The 22,608-nt window shown below is 39.9% G+C and overlaps 2 long non-coding RNA genes across 14 annotated transcripts in view; one reads left to right on the forward strand and one right to left on the reverse strand.

Moving 5' to 3' along the window:
- Nucleotides 1-236: 236 nt before the first annotated feature.
- LOC112834826 (uncharacterized) lies at nucleotides 237-21,765 on the reverse strand. 3 transcript variants are annotated; one of them, XR_012381163.1, is made up of 4 exons: nucleotides 21,721-21,765; nucleotides 19,799-20,107; nucleotides 17,006-17,141; nucleotides 237-1,035 (listed from the first exon to the last, which is right to left on the reverse strand). It is a non-coding gene; the product is annotated as an uncharacterized lncRNA (long non-coding RNA). The 3 variants fall into 3 exon arrangements; XR_012381164.1 differs by lacking the exon at nucleotides 237-1,035 and adding an exon at nucleotides 5,287-5,402; XR_012381165.1 differs by lacking the exon at nucleotides 237-1,035 and adding an exon at nucleotides 8,411-8,727.
- A 102-nt stretch (nucleotides 21,766-21,867) lies between these two features.
- The window catches only part of LOC112834678 (uncharacterized), a 161,636-nt gene continuing 160,895 nt past the window's right edge, over nucleotides 21,868-22,608 (forward strand). For all 11 annotated transcript variants that reach the window (XR_012381161.1, XR_012381154.1, XR_012381153.1 and 8 more), the window contains exon 1: nucleotides 21,868-22,077. This is a non-coding gene — a long non-coding RNA (uncharacterized lncRNA). The remainder of the gene's footprint in view (nucleotides 22,078-22,608) is intronic.

Below are 22,608 nucleotides of genomic sequence, written 5' to 3' on the forward strand. Positions count from 1 at the left end.
ATTATCATTAGACCTCCTTTTACAGGGGACCGGGACCCAGGTAGAAGGAGGGCTGGAACTGAGGTGGTGACTCGTTCTAGGTGCCTTGGTCCTATCGGTCTTTGATGGTTTGTGAACCCTGAGGACCCTGAATTTCTCACTCTGACTTCTACAACTTACAGGAACATTGAATGGATTGCCACCGTAAATACACAAGTTATCAATTTGCATACACTGACGTTTTTGATACCCATTTATTTGACCCTTCCTGTCCCAGGGGAGGAGGCAGGACATCTACAGCCCACACTCCCTCAAGACCCAGTGGAAGATTCAGATGATGGCAAGGATTGAGTAAGCCACCTTCTCTCAGGGATGTAGTCCTTGAAAGGGAAGTGGTTGCTTGCTTCCAGAGCTTGCTAGAAAATAAATGTAGCTAATCCTTTTATGCTGGGTAGATTTCGCTACATTCCCCAAGGGACTAATATTTCTTCTCAGGTTTTTTTTTTTTCCTTGAAATCCTTATGAATGTCTGAGAAGAGGTCCCTACAGAGAAAACTACCTCAGTCACAAGCACGAAGGCCTCTGAATTATGTCGCAATTTCTAGTGTGAATGCTATGTTAATGTAGTGTCATGGGTGACAGTGAAAATGCACCCAAGTCACGAAATTCAAATTTATGACTTTAGCAACAGTCCTCACTTCTCCCACTCTGGTGTGCTCAATGTTTTATGTTGTTGTACTTCCAGGGAAATTTATGCCTCGATGTGCATTGTGAGTGAGTTATGGTTACTCTGAGAACCTTAATTTTGCATTTCCTGACTTCTGTGCATTCAAAGGGACAACTTTTCAAAAATGGCCTCCCAAAAAGGCACAGCAGACCAGCTGATGTTGTGTAATGGCTGTGCCTGTGGAATGGGAGTGATGAACCTCCATGCCTGGGGCTTCTTTGTGTCTGTTTCCCATCTACGGTTTACAGGAGCAGAGGGAGATGGGCAGGGTAGGGTTGTGCCTTGGCAGCCTCAGGTGGATGTTCAGTCCAGGGGACAAGTCTGAGGCACTGGAAAAGGGAAAGAACATGGATTAATTGTTGTTGGTTGTTATGAGAGTTTTCATTTATTGAACACTTACTACATGCCAGGAATTGGTCTAATTTCACTTCCGTTTTTCATGCTAGCTTTTTCTTCACCCTTTAAAGTAGGTTCTATCATCCCAAACATGCATCCCCACTGAACGAAGTCGAAAATACATAAATCGCCCAAGGTCACGTGAGCAGCACAGGCAGACCTCGGTTCTAATTCCGTTGATCCCCGAGTCCATGTTCCACCCTGGGCTGCTTCTCTAGTCACCAAGTGCTGAGACGTAATTCCAGCTCAGTCCCTGATAGCTGCATTGTCTTTCCCAGGACTTTAACCCTAGTTTCCTCTGGTGAAACTGGGATAATACAGAGCCAACAGACTCCTGTTGGCTTAAGTGGGACCAAGTTTATTTGTTATTTTACTGTTATTACTGGTGCTCTCTGTGAAGAACTTCCCACTCGTGGTATTACCTAGCCAAAGGGAAATGGTCAAGTCAGAAAAATTTACCAGTATTTTTCCTTGGTTATAAGCTACACGAGGGGCAGAATTTTTGCCTGTTTTGCTCGTTTCGTATATCCAATGCCTAGAAGAGTGTTTGGCACATCAACAGTCACATCTGATGACTGCAGTAGAGATTTATATGATGCCACCTCCCACTCTATTGTCTCTCTTCTGTCTCCTCCTAGCTCAGGCACAGCTGTGCACTCTGTACTTTGGACATCTTATGTCTTCTTGCAGAAACTGTTTGTCTTGTCCGATCGCTGTGGCAACTTACTTTCTATTTGGAAACTTCCGTACCACACTGGAAACAATGTAGTGTGTTTCTACTCTTGGGAGTTTGCCAAACAGCGGTTTTCTGAGTCCTATGCGATTCTAATGGTGGACTTCTTAATGCGGTGGCAGGCTTTAGGGGTAGCTTTTGGAGACTTACATTTGGTACTCCTAAAATTAAACTAGGCCTAGATCCACCCTTGTCCCTGTCCAACAGCAACTGGGCAAAACCCACCAAATCAGACTCTGCTGCCCTCAGGAGACCCGACTACCCCCCCAAGCTGTGGTTTTTAAGAAGTGTTGAAGTTTGTATGTCTTAGCACCTTTGCAATTGCTTTCGTTACTTCTTCTGCCTCCCAGAGGATTTTTCTCATGTGCCCTTCCCCTGCTAAAAGGGCTTTTCAAAGTTTCTGACATCAGTTCTTTTGTTTCTAAGCCCTACAGCCAGCAAACAGCCCACTGCCCTACTAATTCTGTTCATCTTGATACTCACTGGGTTTGGAGCTCTGTGCTGCTCTGTGTCATCATCCCTCTTTTGCTCAGCAGGAGCAATTGGTCCCAATATCATTATCCTTCTGGCTAGGTTTAAAATTCACTCTTTGTAAAACCACTGCCTGGCATTTCCATAAACGACCCATTGCCCCTAGCTCCTGGGGTCTCACTGTATGCCATGCTTCCTAGTAAGGCCAGCTTCCTCCAAGACTGTGTTCTTGCTCCTGATTACTCCTCAACTCCCCCACCCCTCCCCATTTCGTAAGGATTCTGGCTCAATTTTTCTCTGAGATTAAAAAAGGCAAGGTTATGAACCTGGTGGAGAGGTCATTTGTAATGGTGAAAGCAAGCTCTTGGGGTTTGAATCACAATCTCACCACTTAGTATCTGTGTGACAAAGAGCGGGCTGTTTCAGCTCTCTGAGACCCAGTTTCTCATCTGTTGAATGGATAACAATGCCTTTTGTGTAGGGGTTGGCCTATCATGGGTAAGCACCCATTGAAAGTTCACTATCCCTAAGGAAGAAGAGTCATAATGTAAATTTCCTAGTTTATTGATAGTAAAAGAAAATTTTAAAAGGGGCACCTGGGTGGCTTAGTCAGCTGAATGGTCCACTCTTGATTTTGGCTCAGGTCTTGAACTCAGGGTTGTGACTTCAAGCCCCCTTTGGGCTCCATGCTGGGTATGCAGCCTACTTTAAAAAAAAAAGCTATAACCCAGATTTTTTTTTTTTCGAGGGGAAGGAGAGGGGAAAGATTGCAGAAAGAACTATTGTCATAACTGTGAGAATTACCGTGTTTATTAATTTGATTTTCTTAATGACCAATGAAGTAAAAATTTTATTTTGGTTTTGTACCTTGTGTGTGTGTGCATGTTTGTTTCGCTTGAGCTTAAAATTCCTTATTCATGTCAAGAGCAGTGAATTCATTCATCCCTTTCATAAAATTTTAGAGAGTATCTATTGTGTGCCCGCTACTCTGTAAAATGCTGGCTAAAACGGAGTCCCTTATAGTCGAACCAGAAAATCACAATAAATGATTATAATGCATTGTGACAAATGCCACCATAGTGCTTCATCCAAGTTCATTTTTGTGGCCTCCTGTTCCTGTTTCAGGAAATGGAAGCATTTATGGGAGATGTTCTGAAGGGAATTTCCCCTGGCTCTTCTCCATGTCGGAGGGGGACATTTCTTTTGAAGTGTCTCTTATTATCGGAAGACAAAGCTATCCAGAAAGCGGCTTGCGGAAGCCTCAGGCTGTTGTAGCGGAGGGAGGGAGGGCAGGATTATTGTTCTGTTGTAATTAATTAAAGAACCCTCAGAAGGTTCCCTAATGCCAGAGAGGTGTGCCATGCATATGAGGCAAGATTTTGAGTGTTGGAGTTTTGTTTTCTCAATAAATATATAGGGATGCAGCAGGGATGTTTGAATGTATGGTGTCAAATAGCGGATGATATCAAGCCAAAGACCTCCGTTTAATGAATGGGCCGTGTTCTGGTCTGTCCAGCAGTTCACAGCCAGTGTTATTTATTTGCTTTGGTGGCTGCAGAGCCCTTTGGAACCTGAGGTTCTGCACGTACACGTGTGTCCACACACACCTTTACAAGGTGACCCTGTTCCTCAGCTGAATGCAGTCAAACATTCAGCAAGTGACTTGAAAAGAGCCTCAGTATCTAGAATGTCAGTGAATTTGGGGGACAGTCTCCCAATTCTAAATTTTCAGACTCTGTTTCAAACCATGTGTCCTGAGTCGGGGCTCACAAATATATGATCTCCACATGAATATTAGATCTTCTCAGGATTCTTCTCCTGGCTCATGAGACACTGACTCAGTGGTGGTTCTTTGCCACCTGATAGCCCCACTTTTCCCTTCTTCCTTGGTGGCCCCCTCCCCACGGCAGCTCTCCTATTCAGGACACCCTTGTGAGCTCTCTCTCCGGGCGGAAGCACTTCTCGTTCCCATCCTGATGGCACCTTTTGACCCTAGAGACTGTGGGTGGTGTTAGGGTGGGCGAGAACAGGGCTGTAACAAGACATGCTCTGGACATCTTCCCAGCTGCACACCTTCAGTACCCCCATCTCACGTCCCCCCATGAGCGGAAATTGAGCGAACAATCTGGAAGGCACAGGTTAGGCATTCCTACAATCCTGTGTCTTACTCCAGCTGTGAGTCTTGTTGTGTGCCCTTGAGTAAGTCACTGAACTTCTCTGTGACTCAGGTCTCCCCACTGTGCTGGCTTCATGGCATGGCTGTGAGGATGAGAGGCATTCATATATGTAATTGGAACAGGGACTGGAAAATCGGCTGCACACAATATAAGTATTTGCTTTTAGTAGTATGATGACTACTATTACTATGACAATGTGTTAGCATTAGGGTAAGTGCTCAAACGTTCTCAGAGGAACACACATAGTGACACATAGGCTGGGGAAATGCCCGAGCACTGGGAAGGAAAGAAATGTAAGAAACTCACTTTGAAAAGGACCAGGGGAACCTGGGTGGCTCGGTCGGTTGAGCATCCAACTCTTGGTTCCAGGTCAGGTCATGATCTCAGGGTCATGAGATCGAGCCCGGAGATGGGCTCCATACTCGGTGCAGAGTCTGCTTGAGAGTCTCTCTCTCCCTCTGCCCCTCCCCCTGCTTGCACTCACTCTCTCTCTAAAATAAAAAAATAATCTTTAAAATAAAAATAAAAAAAGAGACCCAAAAAGCCCACATAAAAATAAATAAAAAAGACCAGAGCCCTTTTTTCTCTACTCATGCAGTTAATGACGAGGGCTGTCAGGACCCTGCTGGATCACATGGGGCTGTTCCAGCAGCTCACATCTGTTCTAGGGTCTGTTCTTGAGTCTTCTTCTTGGTCCTGGCTTGCACTGCCACCCCCTACCCCACCAAGTTACCAGCTGTCACCCCCCACTCCGACTCAGCCAGCAGGCATCATAAAAATCAACACAGGGAAATCCACAGCCAAGCATCACAACTTTATCTAATGTCTTTGCTCTTTCATACTCTGCGGCACGAGGTTCCCTCCAGTGAAGTTGTGGATCCTTCTCAGCAGCACCCCCTCTTTTGTTCTCCTGTCAACTCTACAAGAGACCATGATGGGCATGAGGCAATTTGGCTTAGAATTTGAGCTTTGATATTTTTATCCAAGAAATTATATATTTCTAAATATTGGCCTTTAGTTCTACTATTTGAATCTGGATGACATGTTCATTTACTTCCTGTCTATTCCGATTGCTGGTAACTTGGGTGATTAAGTGTTTTTCAGGTTGTTTTATTTTACTTAAACTCTAACCTTCCTCTCTGACCCTTGAGTTATTTTTTTTCTAGGGATCAGCCAATTTGTGTTTGGTTGTCTAGGAAAAAAAAGGTGTCTTACAGCGATTAGATAGAGGCCAACTCGCTTTCAGAAAATGTAATTTTCTTAAGATACTGGAGCATGCTGACTTCCTTTCTCTGACACAAATATTATGCCTTATCTAGACATACTAATGAGATTAACCTAGAAAATGGACCTGCAAAACAGAGAGGTTTAAACTTTGACGTTTACCCAGTTTAAAAAAAAAAAATCTGTGAAATTGTAAATTAAAAAAAAATTCTCGGTGGTTAAAAAAAGGATGATTGAATAATGTTCATTACATTTGGAATTTCAGGCCAAAAATACAAAAAGGAAAAAGAATTGGAAGGAATACCAGTCCAGAAAAAGTAAAAGCGGCTGCCACTGCCCAGCAAGGCTCACACTGGCCTTTGATGGCACATTCTAGATGTCACGGCATCAGGCAAACAACAGACAACTGCCTGATCACTGTGACTTTTGTCACGGTCCCTGGTCACATTAGAACATTCTAGTGTGTATAATGAACGTGTGCCAGTTTTCAGGAAAATAGAAGTTAGAACAGCAGGTGGACAGAAAGGAAAATTTTACTCTTATTCTGTTCCAAGGTTTGTGATGTTTGCCTCAATCCTCTGCTCTCCGTTTATGACACATAGCCTTCTTCAATTCTAGACACCATCACATGTAGGCATTAATCACCATTTAATATACAAAATATTGTATCTTATTTATTTTCTTTATTTTCTGTCCCCCTCCACGAGAATCTAAGCACAGTGAGGGTGGAGATGTTTTGTCTATTTTGTTCACCACTGTATCCCCAGTCCCTAAGATGGTGCTTGGCTCATAGTTGGTGCTACATAAATATTGATTGAGTAATTGTGTGATTCCCTCACATGTCCCAAACCAAACACCACTCCCTCTAACCTCCAAAAGAGAACAGAGCTGCTCAAGCATAGTTATCTTTCTCAGAGTCATGGATCTTTTGAGCCTAAACAATTAGGAGCTCACCTAGTCTAACCCCTTAATTTTACTGATAAAGAAGTGAAGGTCCAGAATATCAGCAAATTGCCCAGACACATAGCAAATTAATAAAATAACCAGGAGTAGAAATCAGGACACCTGGCCCACTGCTCCTTCCCCAAATTATCCTTGCCCACTGATTTCACTATACACTTTTTCACTTGCTGGAACAGCAGTGACTTGCTCCATTGTAACAGCACAATCCTCAGAGTTTCTCTTAGGTTAAGGGCTCAGTGATGCTGAGCCTGCTGGGGATCCCTTTGATGATCTGTCTGTTAGTGACAATCCAAGAGAAAGGATTTGACCCTGTTGAGGCCTTAGAGTCAGCCTGTGGGCCTTTAGACAGACACACATAATCTCCTTTGTCTCTCTCCGTTGGGTTCTAGCTCAAACCCCACCCATTCCATGATGTTTTCTCCTGTGAATCCAGCCCATATGGATGTTGCGTTTCTCTGCGGTGCTGAGATAACCTCAAATGCCTTTCGAAGCCAATGCAGTCATGTAAATGGGGAAAGAGTCCAGGGCAGGAGGAAAGGCCCAGGATTGCTAAACCTTTCTATTTCTAGGGAAGCTGAAGTTTCCTGTTGTCACTGGCCTCTGCCTTTTCACTCTGCCTTTCAGGAATTAATAGAAGAGTCACCTCCTGGGGCAGAGACTTGCATTCTCCGTCTTAGACACCATCTCTCCTCCGGGTGCCTTGCCCACGCAGCTTGTCCTACAGACTGTCTACACCACAGCTGACAGGGTCCTAGCAGAATGCCTGAGGGGCAGCACAAGCACTTTGAGGTGAGCAGGCAGAAGTTTCCTTCCTGCCCTCCTCTTGCAGACCCAAGAGCAGTCTTAGTCCCACTCTGGAGACGGCCCTTTTGCTGTATTTCCATCTGGCTTCTATCAGGCTGGCTTCCCTAAATCCCTTGGACAAGGGGGCTCTTTCCTTTCTGCGTCCAGGCCTGCCTCTGTTTGCCTTCAGCTTGGAACTGCTCTTCCCTCAGCCTCGTTTCTCACCAACTCCACTGTTGCTTCTCCCTTGTTCTCTGCCCATCAGTGGTTAGAAATGAAATCCCAGAGAAGTCTCTGTCAGGATGGGAGACTGCCACCCTCCCTGGAGCCCTGCCCCTTTGCCTTCCCAGGCTCCTCTTGGGCCTTCTTGTTTGTTCTCTCACATTCTTTCTGGCTTTGAAGGCTTTGCCACAAGCCTGTTTTCTTAGCACCTCACTCTGGATCAAGCGTCTTCAAACTTCCTTTGGTTTGGGGAAAAAGCCATGTTCCATTTTTTATTTTTTATTTTTTTGCCCTCTGTGATTTGAAGATGGAACTGAGGATTTCCACCACTTTGAACTATGAATCTCCTCCTAAGGAATTTTAACCATTAGCATATGAAAAAGTTGCCACCATCATTCCCTGAGAAGTTTATCTTTCTCTTATCAGTGAGAGAACTGTAGGATATAAACGCTCATTTTATGAAAAATCCCTGTCCCTTGGGTAGTTTTTGACCCGCCAATCCCTTTGTAAGGACATATGTAATGCAGCAAAGTTCGATATTTTGTCAACTAAAATTTATGACTTTCTCGTCTGGAGCTTTTCTGTGTTGACGTCTGTGGGTAAGATCGGGTAATGATTAAAGACAAGATGGAGACTGGATTTGGCCACATGGTAGGGACCTAGAGCACCACGTAAAAGGTCCTGGAATTTATCCCAGAGAAAATACATTTATTTGGGTAGGAGCACTAAGTTTTAGACTAAGATCACTGACATAGCAAGATGGGAAGATGGGTTTTAAAAAGAGATGGCAGAATTAGAAAGACTAGCTGTGGCCACAGGCATAGAAAAAAGTGACAGATTCAAAAGACATTTCAGAAAAATCATTGACAGCATTTCAGGTTAGTAAGGAAAAGGGAAGAATTACATTTTATGGTGAAAACTTAAGATACGAGAAGGAAGGGGAGTGATTTGGGAGCAGAGAGGATGCTCTCAGGTGGAAGCTGCAAATGGTTCTGAAGTCTCATCTGCAGTGGGCTACATCTTCTGAGGTCCAATGGAGCTCTCACAGACTCCTGGAGGAACAAATGGAAATTCTTGGTGACTGAGGCCACTCCCTTTTCTCTGCTTTGCAAAGCATGAGCAACATAAGAAATTATCATGTGACAACTGTTTGCAAGACTACCTCCACCCTGTTTAGAAAAGCCTGCCCCGAGAGCCTTTTGGTAATATCACTGCTAGAATGAAAGGTCAGGGCCTTTGCCTACTGGCATTCATGTTCTCCAGTATTAATCTGGAGATTCAGGAACTATTCAAGTTCTCAAAAAGAAATATGGAGCATTAAAGAAAAAAAAAAAAGCCATTATCATCCAATGAAAGTAATAGAGAAAGCAAATATGACTCCCTGTGACCAGCCTCAGATGGTGTCAGACCCTGGGCCAACCCACAGCAAACTTTATCAATTTAAAAGTAATTTTCTAAATGTTTACAAATCCAATTTACTATGATCTTTTTAAAAAAGGAGAAGTCACTGTACCCCCTGTTATTTAAAGTGATTGAACTAGATAATCTTAAGGAAAAGACACCTGTCAATAGCCCCTGAGCCTGCTGCACTGTACCCTAAAAACAGGAGGATTTCCTTTCCTCAGTAATTGACCTTCACTCTCATAATGGCATTATTCTTACTCTGAGAACCATCTTTTCCTGCCTGAGATTCTCGCCTGGGCTAAACTTAGCTCTTTGTCAGCCATTGTGCCTTTCATCAGGCCGGGGTTTTTTGGTTTGTTTTAGGCTCTTCTTTGCCTCTAGCCGTCCCACCACCACATGCATGCACTCCCCTCTGTCCTCCGACCCCATTGGAGAGAAGGGTCCACACTTGGCCTGCCCTTGGCCGCACTTACGGATTTCATATGCACAATGTGATATTTCACCTTCATTTTGGGAGGCCCTAAGGTTCTAGGTGGATAACTTTGCTCTTTCAGTGCTTTAAAAATATCGTTCCATTTTTTTCTAGCTTGTATTATTTCTGATGAGTAGTCTGCAAATTTCCCTTATTTGTTCCATTTTACTATGTCTTACTGTAAAGTCTTCTTCTTTCCTCTGGCTGTTGTGAATATTTAATCTTTAGCTCCTATTTCTAGCAACTTGAATATTGATGTGATTACCTTCCTTGGGGCTTGTTGAACCTCTTGGAGCTGTTGGTTTATAGTTCTCAAAAAACTTTACAATTTCTTGGCCATTATTTCTTCAAATATTTTTTTCTTTCTCCATCTCTTTTTTGGACTCCAATAATAGATATGTTAGACTGCTGATTATTGTCACATAGGTCACTGAGTCTCTGTGGATTTTTTTCAGTCTTTTTCATCTCCATTCCTCAGTTTACATAGCTTTCCACCCAAACCCTGTCTCATTCTCCTTACTGATTTTGAGTGTCCTGTTTCTGTAGCTCCAGTACCCTCCCAGACTCATTTTCTACCCCATTTCCTCCAGAGCCTTCATACTATTAAAAATAATTTTTTTTAAATGACTTATTTGGGCGCCTGGGTGTCTCAGTCATTAAGTGTCTGCCTTCGGCTCAGGTCATGATCTCCACATCCTGGGATTGAGCCCCACACCGGGGTCCCTGCCCTCTCCCACTCCCCCTGCTTGTGTTCCCTCGCTCACTGTGTCTCTCTGTCAAACAAATAAATAAAGTCTTTTTAAAAAAAAAATGACTGATTTGAGCATGATAGCTTCTCTTCTTTCTCTTCTCCCTCTTTGAATTACTGACATCATTATCTTTGCTTAGTTTCTTGTTTCCCCAGTTAGTTTCCACAATATATACTGCCAAAAATTAATCTTCCTCATGTAAACTCAGATCATATCACTTCCTTATTTAAAAATCATCCATGTTTCCTCAGAGCCTATAGATGAAATAAAAACTAGTTTTTCATTCAAGGTCCTCCCCAATTTAGTCACAGGCTTGCTCTCTTAGTGTGTTTCTTAGTACTCCCATTTATGTATCCTAGATTCAAGAAATTAAGAAATATTACTGAGAGATTAAAATGCATGTCCTGAAGAGTTCTCAAACCTCTTAGATTTACCTCTTTGCTTTGTCTATTCCATTGCCTCTATTTGAATGTCTACACCAATATTTCATGTGTTCAAACCCAGCCTATGAATCAAAATTCACCTTGATGGCTAACTTCTGTATGAGATCTTTCTTTCCTCCATTTTAAAGTTTTCTTTCTGACTACTGACAGCTTTGGCAGTTGATCTATTCATACTGAGTTGGAACATAACACTTGTATTATAACCTTGCATTATAGTTATTTGCAAACATATATTGTATTCTTGCATGTCCTGATAAATTATTTTCCTGGAGGGAGGATTCAAGTTCAACATTCTATCCTTTACATCCCTTGCATAGCACACTGTTGACTCTTGATAAATAGCACACTGTTGACTCTTGATAAATATTAACAGAATAAATATTTTACTTCTCTGAGCCCCATGATGCATTCATTTAACACTATAATTTTCATTGCAAATAAATATATTGCTTACTAACAATCACTTACATCTAGTATTTTTTCTTCGGTTTACTTTTTAATATTCACAGATATTCATATTTATCATGGTGAAATTATAATCTGACATTGTTCTCAATATGATCTTGTGCATTTTAAGAAGCTTGAAATAAAAACAATCAAAAGATCTGGAAGCCTGCAGGCTCTCTTCTTAATCATGTATCTTGGCAGTGAGAGTTGCAATATGTTGCCACCTATTAATTAAATTTGTTCTCTGGTGAATTAGCCTAGAGAGAGAACATTTTCTTAAAAAAAAAAAATGAACCAAGTACGATGAGGAGGATAATAAGTCTAGAAAACTGCTCAGGTAATCAGAACCTGTGGTGTAGCAATGCTGGGGCCATACCATTTTCCCAGTGGCTGTGAGAAAACTGCAGGGATGCACAGAGGCCAAGAAAGAACCTACAAATTCTGGCTGGAAAATCACCACTAAAACATTACACTGCTTCATAACATATTAATGACTAATATTGAACCAAAAGGAACAGTCAATTATGAGTTTGATGAGAATGAGAGTATTAGATACAGATGAAATTTTAGAGACCATCTAGATTCTAAAATATCACTATCTATTACTGCACATAGATCTCTTTTTTCGAAATTCTGTTGACAGCTTTGGACCTTACTTCTGGAAAAAATGTGCATACATACAAAATTAGCCTTAGGTCTAGACCTTTGATTCAGAACACATTTCCTCATTATAGGTAAAAACAATGCATCTCAGGAAGAGCTGACAATTTGCTAAAAATCATGTAGAAGGCTAGTGACGGAGATGTAGTATCACAGCAAAGTGTCTCCAGAACTCAAGCCCCATCCTGGTTTTTATCCAACACATTTCCTCATGTGTAGTGTCCAACAAATAAAGTAGTTAATTTTATTTGAATAAAACTCATTTATCTTTTTGCTCTGTAGGAAGGAAAATGAAATAAAAATCTACTGTCTTTGGTGTCAGGCACTCTGCCAGGTCCTTTCACATATGTGATTTTATCTCTACAACAACCAAAGGTATTATTCCTACTTTATATTTAAAAAATGACCCTTGGGGCTCCTCAATGGCTCAGTTGATTAAGTGTCCAACTCTTGATTTCAGCTCAGGTCATAATCTCTGGGTGGTGAGAAGAGCCCCACATGGGCTCTGTGTGATCAAGACAGAGTCTGCTTGAGATTCTCTCTCCGTCCCCCTGCTCACATGCTCTCTTTCCTTTCTCTCTCTAATAAATAAAAAAATTCCTCAAAAAAATAAAATAAAAAATGATCCTCAACAAAGTAGGGATAGAGGGAACATAACTCAATGTCATAGAGGCCCACATATATGAAAGACCCACAGCTAATATCGTCCTCAATTGGCAAAAGCTGAGAGCTTTTCCTCTACAGTCAGGAAAAGACAGGGATGTCCACTCTCACCATGGTTATTTCACACAGTACTGGAAGTCCTAGCCTCAACAATCAGAAAACAAAAAGAAATAAAAAGCATCCAAATCAGCAAGGAAGAAGTCCAACTTTCACTATTTGCAGATGACATGATACTCTATGTAGAAAACCTGAAAGACTCCACCAAAAATTACTGGAACTGATATACAAATTCAGCAAAGTGGCAGGATATAAAATCAACACACAGAAATCTGTTGCATTCTATGCACAAATAAGTAAGCAGCAGAAAAAGAAATCAAGGAATTGATCTTATTTACAATTGCACAAAAAAGCCTGTAAGATACCTAGGAATATACCTAAACAAAGAGGTAAAAGATATGTACTCTGAAAACTATAGAACACTTAAGAAAGAAATTGAGGAAGACACAAAGAAATGAAAAAACATTCCATGCTCTTGGGTTGGAAGAACAAATATTTTTAAAATGTCCATACTACTCAAAGCAATCTATGCATTTAATGCAATCCTTATCAAAATACGATCAGCATTTTTCACAGAGCTAAAACAATCCTAAAATTTGTATGGAACCACAAAAGACCTCAAATAGCCAAAGCAATCTTGAAAAAGAAAAACAGAGCTGGAAGCATCCCAATTCCCAACTTCAAGGTATATTACAAAGCTGTAATCATCATGACAGTATGGTACTGGCACAAAAACAGACACATAGATCAATGGAACAGAGTAGAGAACCCAGAAATGGACCCACAACTATATGGCCGACTAATCTTCGACAAAGCAGGAAAAAATATCCAATGGAAAAAAAGTGTCTTCAACAAATGGTGTTGGGAAAACTGGACAGCAGCATGCAGAAGAATAAAACTGGACCACTTTCTTATGCCACATACAAAAATAAATTCAAAATGGATGAAAGACCTAAATGTGAAATAGGAAATCATCAAAATCCTAGAAGAGAGAACAGGCAGCAACCTCTTTGACCTCAGCCATAGCAATTTCTTACTAGACACATCTCTGGAGGCAAGGGAAACAAAAGCAAAAATGAACTATTGGGACTTAATCCAGATAAAAAGATACACTGCAGCACAGCAAACAAGTCAATCAACAAAACTAAAAGGCAACCTATGGGAATGGGAGAAGATATTTGAAAATGACATATCTGATAAAGGGTTAGTACCCAAAATCTATAAAGAACTTATCAAACTCAACACCCAAAAAATAAATAATCCAGTTAAGAAATGGGCAGAAGATGTGAGCAGACATTTTTCCAAAGAAGACATCCAGATGACTAACAGACACATGAAAAGATGCTCAACATTACTCATCATCAGAGAAATGCAAATCAAAACCACGATGAGATACCACCTCACACCTGTCAGAGTGGCTAAAATCAATAACACAGGAAACAACAGGTGTAGCGATGTGGAGAAAGAGGAAGCTTCTTGCACCGTTGGTGGGAATGCAAACTAGTGCAGCCATTCTGGAAAATGGTACGTAGTTTCCTCAAAAAGTTAAAAATAGAACACAGCAGTTGCATTATTAGGTATTTACCCAAAGGACACAAAAAAATACTAATTCAAAGGGGCACATGCACCCTGATTTTTATAGTAGCATTACCAACAATAGCCAAATTATGGAAAGAACGAAATGTCTGTCAACTGATGAATGGATAAAGAAGTTGTGGGATACACACACACACACACAAACACACACACACACACACAGAAGAATATTACTCAGCCATCAAAAAGAATGAAATCTTGCCATTTGCAATGACATGGATGGAGTTAGAGTATATTTCACTAAGCAAAATAAATTAGAGAAAGACAAAATGATTTCACTCATGTGGAACTTAAGAGACAAAACAGATGAACATAGGGGAAAGGAAAAAAAAAAAAAGAAAGGGAAGCAAACCGTAAGAGACTCTTAACTATAAAGAGCAAACTGAGGGTCCATAGAGGGAGGTGGATGGGGAATGGGCAAATGGGTGATGGGTATTAAGGAGGGTACTTATTGTGATGAGCACTGGGTGTTATATGTAAGTGATGAGTCACTAAATTCTATACCTGAAACCAATTTTACCATATATGTTAACTAACTAGAATTTAAATAAAAAAATTAAAATACAAAAAATAAAAAAAAAGAGTAAGAGAAATTAAGTGACTTACTCAAATTCATACAAATACAAAATAGGGCTCAGATATGAATCCACAATCTTACCTCAATCTAGTGTTCTTTATTCTATGCCTTCTTACCTTTCATTATGCTAAGTTAATTCTGGGAAAACTTTTTAATCTGGAAAAAGATGCTTATTGATACACTGCAGCAACTATGATTAAGTACATTTAGAGAAAAAAAAATTTTGTGTAGAAGACCAACCAACAGAATTGATCAGGAATGTCTGGATCTGTTCTTACCCTTTTGGCACAATTTTTTCAGTTATTATTCCAATCAAGTTTACCTACCTCTCCTCTCTTTGTTTAAAATACCAGCCCCAAAGCTGACCACACAGCTGATAGAACCATTTTGGAGAGCCACCTATCAATATATATCAAAAGTCTTAATATTTTGTTTGCATTTTCTCTCACTAATTCTAGTTCTACCAATTTATCCTAAGGAACTTATTGCACAACAAACATCAGAAAGTGTACTACAATTTATGTCTAAAATTGTTTATTATGATATAAAAGTTATAATATGAGACAAACTAAGTATCTAGCAATAGAAAAGTATGTATGGCACGTTTATATAATGTAAAATACGCAGCTATTAGACATGATGTTGTCGACATATATTTATTGGCACAGAAATAGGATCATGGTATAATTTTTGAGCTGAATGTGATTGTATCGATTGATTCGTTTTTCTCATTCTTTTAAAGTCTATCTATATATATAATATATTATAAGTACATTTTACCTACTTTCTTTTTTCAATTTTATTTTACCTACTTTCTTATAGACACAGGTCATTTTTTTCTTTTCTTTTTCTTCTTGATATTGTTATGATCCTTATGTCCTCCTAAGAATCCAGACAACATCTCTATGTTAGATACTTCTCTTTCAAATCTTTCTTCTTCCTCCAAAGAAGGGGTGATCTATGCTTTTTCTTTCCATCTTTTGGGAACCTTTCTTACCTGGCATGTTACATTCTGCCTACAGTATGATAATAGTAAACCCCATGATCTAGGTCAGTCAGTTTAGCTCTTGAAATGTAAAGGAGAGATTGTAAAACTAGAAACTATTTTCCTCACTCAACAAACCTTGACTTTCTTTTTTCTCTCTCTCTTTTTTAAAGATTTTATTTATTTATTTGACAGAGAGAGAGAGAGAGAGAGAAGAGAGAGAGCACAAGTAGGTGCTGAGAGAGAGAGCCGCGGAGCAGAGCCTGATGCAGGGCTCGATCCCAGGACCCTGTTATCATGACCTGAGCTGAAGAGAGATGCTTAACCAACTGAGCCACCCAGGTACCTCCTACCTCCAAACCTTGACTTTCAAGACAATTCTTTGCTGTGGAATCAGTAATTGGGTGATGGGCATTAAAGGAGGGCACTTGAAGTAATGAGCACTCTGTGTTGCAGGCAACTGATGAATCACTAAATTGTACCTCTGAAACTAATAATACAGTATATTTTTAATTAAATTGAATGTTAATTAAATTGAATTTAAAGAAAAAATTTAAAGAAAAGAAAAAATATTTTTGAAAAAAAATTATATTTTTTAAAGTCAAAATCTGAATATTACTTTCCCTTTGCATCCTGTCTAAAATTTCTATTTTTTTTCAAAATCAATGGAGGCCTCTGGATGAATAAAAACAAATATGTTTTTATTAAGCTTTTTTTTTAAGATTTTATTTATTTATTTGACAGAGAGAGAAACAGTGAGAGAGGGAACACAAGCAGGGGGAGTGGGAGAGGGAGAAGCAGGCTTCCCGCCGAGCAGGGAGCCTGATGCGGGGCTGGATCCCAGGACCCTGGGATCATGACCTGAGCCGAAGGCAGACGCTTAACGACTGAGCCACCCAGGTGCCCCAAAAACATATATGTTTTTAAAATGTTACCTTCATTAAATATTAACTTTATAGCTTAATTTCAAAAGGAAAAGGATCTTTTTTTAAAATTTAATTTTATTATGTTAGTCACCATACAGTATCTTTACAATGAATGTTCCAATACAAGAACTTGTTATATCTTTTAAATCACTTAAGTCTTATATTTCAAAAAATGTTTTTTTCATAAACATACATTCATGATTACATTTATTACTAGGTAGTTCATAGTAGTGGTCGCTATTTTAACTATGATTTTTTTCATTTTATTTAAAAATTTTTGACAGTGTTTAGGAAAGCAATTGATTTTGTAGGTTAATCTTATGTATACGCTACTTTGTTGAAATATTTTACCTTTTCTAATCTTTTTCTTGGAGGTGGGGAATGATTCTTCTCTTATATGTCCTTGTCAGCAAATGGTGACAGTCCTATCTCTTCTTTGTGAATATTCGTTCCTCTTATTTCTTGTGTGTTTTGCATTAGTTAGAACCTTAAAGAAAGTAAGAAAATGTTAGAATATAGCATTGGTACATAATACCCTTCTCTCTCTTTCCCTCTCGAACTTAACTGTAAATGCTTCTCATATTTTACCACTAAATTCAGTGTTTCTGCTAGATACCCATTCAGGTATAGGATTTTCTTTCTGTTCCTAGTGACTAGTGCTTTCATTAATTATTCATTCTTTTTTATCAGGAATGGGTGACATCTATCATTGAGATGATCATGCCTTTCTCCTCCTTTAATATTTGATCTAGCGAATTATACGGATTAACTTTCCAATGTTAGAAACATCTTAAATTCTTCAATAAATCCAACTTGTCATGGTGTATTACTAGATTTAATTTGCAAATACTTTAGTATTTTGTATCATAGTGTTGGTTGGTGACACTGGCCTATAGTTGGGAACTTGTCCATCAATTTCTATGCTTTGGAATGGTTGTAACATAAGAATTATCTTTTCCTGGATGTTTTGGCACAATATAATGCCAAGGGAGAAAAGCAATTTATAGTCCATTATGTACAATATGATCTGTTTTTGAAAATATACATATATGAAAAATCTGGATGAATATTTCAAAGATTAATAATATTTCCACAGAGCTAATTATGGTTGTTCTCTTTTCTTTTGCTAAACTATAATTTTTTACTTGTTTATAGTGGATATGAATTTTTTTGTGGAAAAATAGGGGCATGAAATGGTATATAGGTACAAAAGCATATAAAAAGCAGCGACTAGAAACCACTTAGTCTGGTAATATGCTCCCAGGCCCTCTAAAAAGGTACACCTTGCACTGTTGGTTTGATTTCTCTGTGCTAAACCCTCCTGTTCCCTGGTAACACATCCCTATTTCTAGAACTTTCTCTCCATATCTGTACTCATTTCCAACTTTTATCCTGGCTTCTTCTACTCTAACCTTTTCATAGACCTTCTAACAATACTGTCTTTATAGATACTGTAACCTGTTTTTTCCTGATTTGGGGGCATCCTTTGTGTATGCAGTGCCTCCTATCCCCCTTACCTTCCCATGGTTTCACTCACATCATCAGAACTATAGCTTGTTTCTGGTTTGGGAGTTGACACTTGCTCTGCTAAAGGGAAAGCAGTTAATGACGGGTTTCTGGGTTTCTTTTCCTTGGGTTTCTTGCAGGCTATTCCAGATACCAACTTTGCTTCATTTAGATGTAAGAAACATGAGGATTCCGCACTGGCCACTGACTGAAATTTACTTTTATTTTTGACTTGACAACCAAAAAAGAATGTTCCCAAGTGAATCTATTGACTACGGATGAAGTAGTTACAGAGTTCCTATTTATGCTCTTTCCAAAGTTTTCTCTTATACTTTAGAGTTAGGGTTCTCAGCAGTTTTCACAGCCATTTAGAAATAACCTAAGGCAGCAAAGATCATCTACTTCAATAGCCTGAACTAGCTTAGGCTTGAGCATATTGCAGCTTGGGGAATCCTCCTCACCATATCTATTCTTTCTTTATGGGCTGCAGATACTGCCTGACGAGTAGTCTCAGAATGGCCAAATCAGCAAACACACTGCCCCTCCAGAATCTCCTTGGTCAAAATGGTGTTCTTTCCCATCAGTGCACTCTTGCAGGTCTAACAAAGGGGTCTGCCTGGGAGTATGGGAAATAGGTCTTCCCTTCCTTCTACCTGTTTGCCATAGTGTTGTGTTAGTCTCTATTTATGTCTCATGTTTAAGGACCCTCCTCTGAAATCTACCAAACTAGTCTTGATCAAGTGGTTAGGCAGTTGTAGTTTTTTATGAGAGTTCCAGACAAAGTCTTCCCACCCAGGGTCATTAGCCTCACCTGGATGGAGTTCTGAACAGAGTGACCATATTGTTTAATGGTTAGGACTATGGAATCTGGAATAGATTGCCTGGGTTCAACATGGACTCCACAAATTTAATTATGTTTACATGAGCAAATTCATCCTTCTTTACCCCCTTTCCTATTCTGTAAAATTGGGGAAAATATGGCTTTAGGTTGCTGGGAAGAGTAAGTGAGAAGGTGAATATAAAGCTCTTAGCAGAGTGTCTGGCTGTGGCAGGTCCTCAGTAAATGCATTACTATGGTTTGAAGTGTGTTTGAGACAATGTTCGGAAGCAGTGGCTGCTGGCTCTGGGGTCTGCTTCCCATCTTCATTGCTTGCACTGTCCAAATACATCCTCTTTGTCCATTGAGTAACGCCACACCTGGTGCACAGGGGCAGTTTTGCTCTCCACAGCAACTCCTGTTTGTTTGTTTGTTTGTTTTTTAACAACTCTGCAGATGACACAGACAGAACATTCTGTCCTCATGGTTCTCCAGCCTCCTTACTGGCAAGGATCTTCCCTTCCTCTTGTGCCTTGTTATTTGTGCTCAGGGCCACAGTCCAGCTCTCATTACCTCTTTTTCCCCCCAAAGATTTATTTATTTATTTTAGAGAGAGAGTGCATGCATGTGTGTATGTGCGGGGAGGGGCAGAGGGAGAGAATCTCAAGCCTACTCCCTGCAAAGCATGATGCCCAACACAGGGCTTGATCCCACAGCCCATGAGATCATGACATGAGCTGAAACCAAGAGTCAAATGCTTAACAGACTGAGCCACTCAGGCCCCTCTCTCTTTACCTCTTAAACTGTTCACTGATACTCACTTCTTATTACAACCTGTGTCCTTTCTCCTTTCTTACATGCCCTCACTTCAAGAGTAGTTGGACATAGTAGTTGGACCTCACCAAATCCTTTCCAATGCCATGTCCTGTCATTTTCCATCACTTTGTTCTCCTGTCTCTGTATTCAGCCTAGGGTTCATGATCTTTCATAACAGCATTGCCCTAGTCCCACTTGTTTGCTTCCATTGCACTTACTCCCCAAAATGTCAGCTCTTAGACTGATCCAAACCCTAGTCTTCAGTGCTCAGAAAACCTTTATGGAAGACTTATAGTCTTCAGCGCTCAGAAAACCTTCATGGAAAGAAAGAAAGTTGAGATAACTAGGGCGAACAAGAGAAAACAAAAATCTTTCCCTGTGAGGGAGGGTATTTCAGATGATCTTGCTACAGGCTTTTGAGAGATATATGTATATTCCCTAAACGACCCAAGTTCCTATTTTTCCCTAAAATCTAAGCAAAAGGGTTGATTTATGCCTGATTGTTTATTTATGCTATGGTTTGTTTTTTTTTTAAATGTAACCGTGTGGAATAAGCCAGACAAAATTGACTTCATTGAGGAAGTTGTGCATTTTTATCTTCTTTAGAATAATTGTTTTTCTTTGTTTAGCTCCTTATCGTGGAGACTCTGTATCCTAATATTAGAGCAATATTAATGCCTATATATATTATATATATACATATGTGTATATATATTCTGGTAATCTAGCATTATAGTCTTAAGGTTGCTGACTCATAACATTACTTAGAAATGAATTTGAATCTTGGAAAATTATGAAGTTCAGTTTGTAATATTCTAAACTTCTGGGGCTAAAATTTTAAAATATAAATTTTATAAGATTAGACTTCAAAAGATTTTACTGCAATATGGTATTTACCAATTACTTGGGGGGTGACTATATAATGTTTTTCATAATTACATCTTAGTTCCTTTTCAAATATTCCAAAAAACCACTTGAAAATGTGTGTGTGTGTGTGTGTGTGTGTGTGTGTGTATAGACAATATTAGCGAGGAAGTCAGAATATTTCTTGTGGGAAAAATAAATTCAGAGCAGCAAATAATATTGTCTACTGTGTGCCAGGTCCAATTTTAGTATATGTGCTGCCGAAGTGAGCACATGTGTGCCAGGTCCAGATTTCTCACTAAATTTTGAAAAAAGCTAGATCTAGCATTTTTTTTAAATAAAGGAGATAAGGCTCAAGTTTTTTTTCTTTCCATACAAGCTTGCTTTCTAAATCTCAATCATGATTTTTTTTTTTAAGGCACTTTTCAAATACTGCATAAATGGCTTGCTCTGTGCTGAGTTGTAGAATGAGGGCAGGTCAGCAGGAGACCTGTGTTTGGCAGAACTCAAATCAATCCACCTGCCTTTGTTAAGAACTTTTATTATCCACAGAATTTATCTTTGGCACTTTCTTTTCTAGGTAAATTCATCACTCTGCTTACTTAAGAAATGAAAAAGCTGAAACAATATTCTTTGCCAACTCTTTCATGAATATGGTTAGTACTTTTCACAAAAAAAAAAATTTAATTTGGGGTGGTTCTGTCACTGCCAGTAAAGAGAAGGAGAGAGGTGGAGATTAAGGGAAAGAAACAGGTAAGAGAATTGAGTGCAAGAGGGAACAGCAGTACAGCATCTACAGTAAACCCCTCCCCCCTTATCCACAGATGATGTGTTCTGAGACCCCCAGTGGATGCCTGAAACCACAGATAGTACAAAATCCTGTACATACTGTTTTTTCCTATACTTACATACCTATGATAAAGTTTAATTTATAAACTAGGCACAGTAAGAGATTAACGACAGTAAGTAATAAAATAGAACAATTATAACAATACACTGAATAAGAATATGTGAACGTGGTCTTTCTCTCTCTCTCAAAATATCTTTTGGGTGGGGTACTTACCCTTCTTCTTGTGGTGATGCTGAGAGATGATAAAATACCCACGTGGTAAGGCAAGCGAGGAGTGACGTAGGCGATGGGACCGGGGCGTTGTGACGTGAGCTCTGTGACGTAGCATTAGGCGACCACTAACGTTCTGACTTCTGATGATTGGTCAGAAGGAGGAGCCGCTGCTCCTGGACCGCAGTTGACTGTGGGTAACAAACCTCTGAGAGCAAAACCAAACTGCAGATAAGAGGGAACGGCTGCTATTGTGTGCCTAACGTCATGCTTGGAGCCTTAGCGAATGTGGAAGAAATAAAGTAAGACACTTCCAAGCCTGATAGACGGCACTTCATCTCCTGTGGCCACCATGCACAAGTAAGCAATGAGATCATGCCCCTGATGATTCTTGTTTTTTTCATCAGTGCTGTTTTTGCCCACACGATCTCCTGCGGTTTATCACATTCAGTCCAGCCAGGGAATATCACTGCTTCGTTCACATCTGTGTCCCCAGAACCTAGCCTGATGGGTGCTCAAATGTGTGTTGAATCAATGTGAATTGATAAATAAAACAACCTTAAATATCCAAGTGGAGACTTGCAGTGAGGAGTCACATAAGCAGATGGGGAATTTAAAAGGGATCTGGGTGAAGAGGTGCGTTTTGGAGTCTGTCAGGATTTTGCAGTTTGAATTAATTTCTAAGCGTGGTGTTGGTACAGACTGAAGACAATGCTGGTACCTTTAATCTAACTTCATTCTCCACTGCCCTTTGTGATGGTCTTCAGTGTTGTTCGCCAATTATTCAACTTCTTCCCGTTTGGGAATATGTCATGTGACCATTTCTAGCTGGTGAGTTTAAGTGGAATTGACATATGTCACTTTCAAGCAGAGCCCTTAACTGGTAAGGTA

Source organism: Callorhinus ursinus, unplaced genomic scaffold (assembly GCF_003265705.2).
Source record: "Callorhinus ursinus isolate GAN/ISIS: 27379988/994484 unplaced genomic scaffold, GSC_fseal_2.0 scaffold17, whole genome shotgun sequence".
Taxonomy (NCBI): domain Eukaryota; kingdom Metazoa; phylum Chordata; class Mammalia; order Carnivora; family Otariidae; genus Callorhinus; species Callorhinus ursinus.